At 36.7% G+C, this 6,000-nt stretch overlaps 1 protein-coding gene across 1 annotated transcript in view; it reads left to right on the top strand.

The window, feature by feature from the left end:
• Positions 1-1,050, top strand: part of rac2 (Rac family small GTPase 2) — a 102,064-nt gene extending 101,014 nt beyond the window's left edge. Inside the window, exon 7 of the mRNA XM_039765551.1 lies at positions 657-1,050. The gene's annotated coding sequence lies outside the window, so the exon portion shown is untranslated. The remainder of the gene's footprint in view (positions 1-656) is intronic.
• The last annotated feature ends 4,950 nt before the right edge of the window (positions 1,051-6,000 follow it).

A 6,000-nucleotide genomic window follows, 5' to 3' on the forward strand; every position in this document is an offset into this window, starting at 1 on the left:
TGGCTCCCCCGACACGCTAGGTGTCAGCATCCCTGGGCTATGGTACCCATATGGACACCTGCAGAGCTTACTGGGAGTTGTAGTCCCGTACAGCCCTGCTGGGTTCTGTGTGTGCCGCCAGGGGGTGCTGCAGGAATTTGAGATCCTTACTTTGTTGGCCTTTGGTTTTCCCCGGACGTGCTTCCTAAGGGAAATACCCTGGCACTGGAAATACTCCCAGGTTTAAGATAAAAGGAGCCACTCTGCCTCAACCAGGCGAATTGGGTGGAAGGGAACACAGGTCGTCTTTCAGGAGTGAAGGAAAGGAAAAGAAAAGAAAATGTATTTTTCTATTGTAGTTGTGCCAGTAAAATTAAGAAGCCATTGTCAAGGTAATTATTTGTAATAAAACTTTTTTATTTAAAATAGGGACTTGGGTCTGTGAGGTTTTGTCCGGGATATGGGGTGCTGTAATGCCCCCTAGTGGTCACACCTGATAAGTGAAGTCTAACAAACAGTGCTCTGCCTAAACGTCTTTGTGTTGTCAGGTGTTTTTCATGACAGGCTTGAAGTCAATTATTTAGCAAGCCCTGGGCTTTTTTAAGCCGCCCTCCTTCTAGTCTTGACAGACTCGTGTTAAAACGCTGACTAACAAACATGTCTCGATTGTTTTACAGGAGTGCATCCAGCCTTACAAAGCGTCCAAGCTACTGAGTGTCCAAAAGAAGTTTGAAAAGCATTTTGATTTCTGCTACAGTACTCCAACGAAATAATTGCATGAGAAATTAAGGTTTTTGTTTTAACAATACATTGTTTTTTTTTCATAATAAATAGCTATAACATTTTTACAGATTGTTTAAAAAAAAGTTGTTTTTGGAAAACAAAAACACTCTGACTATACCTAATTAAGTTTTTTAGATGCTTTTTAATAGTTATTCTGTTAAAGTATATATTATTAATCAAATATGTGAGATTTTCAATGTATTAATAAAACATGTACAGCAACATTCTGTAAAAGGTTGAGTTTGTAAGCATCTTTTTGGCTGAATAAAACTATCAGTGGCAATGCTGCCTGGTTTTCCAGAAAATCCCAAAAGGAAGGTCATTGATTTTGAAAACTGAAATATTCCAACCTCTATATTTTAAAGAATTTGTATTGAATAAGATATAGTACATTGTGTCGTATATTTACAGGGTTTGTCAAAGGGAAGCTACATGTATTTTGTAACAAAAATATGAAAAAAATAAAAAAAATAAAAGAAATGAAAGAGAATTTTATGGAATGGCTGTCTGTCCAGGTGTTGTGCCTAATGATGGCTGGGATGGGCTCCTAGATGCTCTGCAGACCCCGGGTTAAGAGAATAAATGGATAGATAGATGGCTGAATGGTTTAAAAAGCGGGAGAAAATAACCCAGTCTATGATAATACTCAACAAAGCTAATTAAGCAGATAAAATCAAGTAGTCCATAATTATAAAATACTAGCCACGTTACCCTCAGTTACACTCAGGGCTGCTGTGATTATACAATACAATACAATGCAGTTTATTTTTGTATAGCCCAAAATCACACAGGAAGTGCCGCAATGGACTTTAACAGGCCCTGACTCTTGACAGCCCCCCAGCCTTGAATCTCTGAGAAGACAAGGAAAAACTCCCCCCAAAAAAAAACCTTGTAGGGAAAAATGGAAGAAACCTTGGGAAAGGCAGTTCAAAGAGAGACCCCTTACCAGGTAGGTTGGGCGTGCAGTGGGTGTCAAAAGAAGGGGGTCAATACAATACAATACAATACACAGAACAGAACAAATCCTTAATACAGCATAATGATAAAAATTTTAAAAGCATGGAGCAGAATTTAACAGTAGATGATATCACATAATAAGATTTGGATATTTTTAGAGTCCTGGAGACCTCATCCATCAAGCTGCCTCCCCATTTGGCCATTCCACGGCTGAAACGTTGCTCGCCAGCCAATCCGATGAAAGGACCCCTTTTCCCATGATTCCTGTGATCCTCCATCAGGGATGACTTTACCATAGGCAGGCAAACAACTTGGCAGGTGGGCCGTGGCACCAATTGCCACATTTGAGTACCGAGAACAGAAACAGAATAGGTGAGGGTTAGTAACAAATTATAACAATCATGTTACTTATGTTTTAGTGCTAATGACTGACAACAGAGATGCAGTATGTACAGTTAATCAGCAGCTCTAGTCAGGATATGCTAAACTGAAGTAGTGAGTCTTCAGCCGAGATTTAAAGGCTGAGACCGAGGGGGCATCTCTTATAGAAGCAGGAAGACCATTCCACAGTTTAGGGGCCCTGTAACTAAAAGCTCGACCTCCCACTGTTATTTTATTAATCCTTGGAATCCTAAGCAGACCGGCATCTTGAGATCTTAATGTGCTCAGGTTTGTAAGTCATGATAAGTTCAGACAAGTAAGTCGGACCTTGGCCATTTAATGCTTTATATGTTAAAAGGAGGATTTTGAAATCTGCCCTAAACTTAACTGGGAGCCAGTGTAAGGATTTAAGAACTGGAGTTATGTGTTCATATTTTCTTGTTCTTGTAATAATTCTTGCAGCCGCATTTTGGATTAACTGGAGGCTGTATAAAGAACAGTTTGAACATCCAGTGAACACCGCATTACAGTAGTCAATCCTACTAGAGATAAATGCATGAATTAATTTCTCACAATCCTGTTTATTTAGAAAGCACCTTAATTTCCTAACATTTTTAAGATGGAAGAAACATGTTTTGGACAACTTTTTAATATGTGCTTTAAATGAGATGCTAGAATCAAAGATAACTCCTAGATTGTGGGCTGATTCAGTAAAATTAATTGGGATTCCAACTGAGTTAAATGATGACAAAATATTGCTGTGATTAGCGTCATTCCCTTCAACAATTAACATCTCTGTTTATCTGTATTTAAAGACAAGTAGTTATCATTCATCCACTCCTTTAATTCACTAACACAACTAATTAAAGACAACATCGGAGAAACTTCATTTGATTTAAATGAAAGGTATACCTGGGTGTCATCTGCATACGAGTGAAAATTAACATTATGTTTCCTAATGAGAGATCCCAGTGGAAGCATGTAAAGTGAAAACAGAGAAGGTCCCAGTACTGAGCCCTGCGGGACACCATATTGAACTTCTGTGTATAATGATGGAGTACTGTCTGCACATTTCTGCACATACTGGAATCGATTTGATAAATAAGAACTGAACCAAGCGAGCGCGGGGCCTGTAAGCCCAACATTGTTTTCTAGCCTGTGCAGTAAAATAGAATGGTCAATGGTGTCAAATGCTGCACTTAAGTCCAACAACATAATTACAGTGGAGTTTCCTTCATCAGAGGATATCAGAATGTCATTTACAACCCGTGTTAGTGCCGTTTCTGTACTATGACCAGTGTGAAAACCAGACTGGAATTTCTCAAATAAATTGTAATGCGTAAGGTGTGGCTGAAGCTGACTGGCGACTACTTTTTCTAGTATTTTAGAGAGAAATGGTAAATTTGAAATAGGCCTATAATTATTTAGTATGTGTGGGTCTAGGTCTGACTTTTTAAGTAAAGGTTTAATGACTGACACTTTTAGTACATCAGGTACGGTGCCATGCAGTAATGAACTATTGATAATTGTTAAAATAGGTGCTGCAAGAACATCCAAGGCACTTTTTACTAGTTTTGTTGGCACTGGATCTAGGGAACAAGTAGTGGGCTTCATTTTAGTAATTAAACTTAAGACTTCCTGGTGAGTTACAGGATTAAAATTATTAAAGTGCTGAATGCAATGTGCGGCAGGGTCTGCTAAGTTAGTATTTGGTTTGTACTGTGATGCTGAGATCTGGGATCTTATATTTTTTATTTTCTCATTGAAGAAGTTCATAAAGTCTGTACTCTTAATATCTATTTGCACTGTTGATGTGAATTGCCTTTTGTTAATTTAGCCACTGTTCTAAACAGTACCCGAGGATTTTTATTATTGCTATCTATTAATGTAGTATAGTATTCTGAGCGAGCTTTAAAGAGGGCTTTTTTATATTTATTTACACTCTCTGTCCATGCAATTTGAAAGACATGTAGCTTTGTTGTTTCCCATCTGCGCTCCAGTTTTCGGCACTCTAATTTAAGAGCTCGAGTATTTTCATTAAACCAGGGAGAGTTTCTATGTGCTTTGATCACTTTTGTTTAAAGGGGAGCCACTGTGTCCAGAGCATCTCTCAAGGTCACATTATAATGTGATGTTAGCTGACTAACTATTATCACTGACTGCCTGCGACCCTAAACTCTGCAGATTAACTTTATTCCTCAGCATATGCAGGGTTAATTGTAATCCCCATGATTTATGTTCAGTTCTTGTCACCTGACACAGTGAATCACTCTGTCACTAGCTGTCACATGACCTCCAGAGCACCCCGTCCAACAGGATACCCACCACATCAGACAACATCTTTTGTAAAATAACACAATAATTATTACAAAATAGCACAATACTTTTGCAAAATAATGCAAAAATTATGCAAAAGAACATAATACTTTTTCAAAATAATTCAATACTTTTGTGAAATAATGAAGTAGTTACCAAGAAATACAATACCTTTGCTAAACAATGCAATACTTTTCTGACATAATGAAATAATTATTGTAAAAGAATGTCATACTTTTGTAAAATAATGCAATAATTATTGCAAAAGAACAGAACGCATTTGCAAAATAATGCAATAATTATTGCATAACAGCACAATACGTTTGCAAAATAATGCAAAAATTACTGCAAAAGAACGCAATGCAAAGCAAAGAACATAATACTTTTGTAAATCAATACAATAATTATTGCAAAAGAACAGAAAACGTTTGCAAAATAATGCAATAATTATTGCAAAACAGCACAATACTTTTGCAAAACAGCACAATTATTGCAGAAGAACATAATGCTTTTGCAAAATAATGCATTACTTTTGTGAAATAATGCAATCATTATTGGAAGACAACAATACTTTTGCAAAATACTTCAATAATTATTACAAAAGAATGTAATACATTTGTGAAATAACACAATAATTATTGCAGAAGAACATAATGATCTGGCAGAATAGTGAAATACATTTGTGAAATAATGGATTAATTATTGCAAAATAATGGAAAAAGTTTGTGAAATAATGCAATGGTTTTGCAAAATAATGCAAGAAACTCTTACAAAAGAACACAATCCTTTTGCGAATCAGTGCAGTAATTATTGTAGAATGGGAGGGACTGCAATTCCCAGCATGCCTTTATTGGTTGGAGGAGGTTCTTTAGTGGCGTCTGGTGCCACCTCTTGGGGAACCACACACAAAATACAAGGGAAATAGCAGAACATAGTTGTAAACATAGAAACTAACTTAACATAAAATACCTTATTAGGGAAATAACATACAGTACATAAAAAATAATAATAAAACATACAATAGAATTAAAAAAGAACAAAGAAGACACAGTAAGAAAGTTAAACAGAAGCCAAGGAAGGACAGGTAACAGATCTGAAGATAAGACTCTTGACCAGTTAATGAGGGTGGTATTCAATCCAAAAGCTTGAACTTCTATGAACATGCATCCTCTGCGTGCACTGCTCAAATATTTTTTAGCTATAAATGCATGTGTTTTACCCGTTGAGAGCATATGATTGGATGGCTTGACATTTGGATTAGACTGCATGATTAATATGAGGTTTATTTTCATTGATGTTCTTATATTGTTCGCTGTGGTCAATGCTTACAACCTGTCTGTCTCTCTGTTATCTCCATTCGCCATGAAAACAAGAGATTAAGAGTTTTTCTCAGGCCTCACTGCAAACCACATGGTCTAAGTAACATAGAAAAAAAATAACATTATTGGGCGTAGTATCCCTTTAAGGGGAAGTGAATTTGAGAAGGGTGCCAGGATAGGAAGGACCTCATCATGCAAACGGCTGTGGAAATTTGGAAAAACTATGAAGTTATGTAATTGATGCAGAAACCTTTACAATTTTTCA

The sequence above is a fragment of the Polypterus senegalus genome, chromosome 10, assembly GCF_016835505.1.
Source record: "Polypterus senegalus isolate Bchr_013 chromosome 10, ASM1683550v1, whole genome shotgun sequence".
NCBI classification, from domain to species: domain Eukaryota; kingdom Metazoa; phylum Chordata; class Cladistia; order Polypteriformes; family Polypteridae; genus Polypterus; species Polypterus senegalus.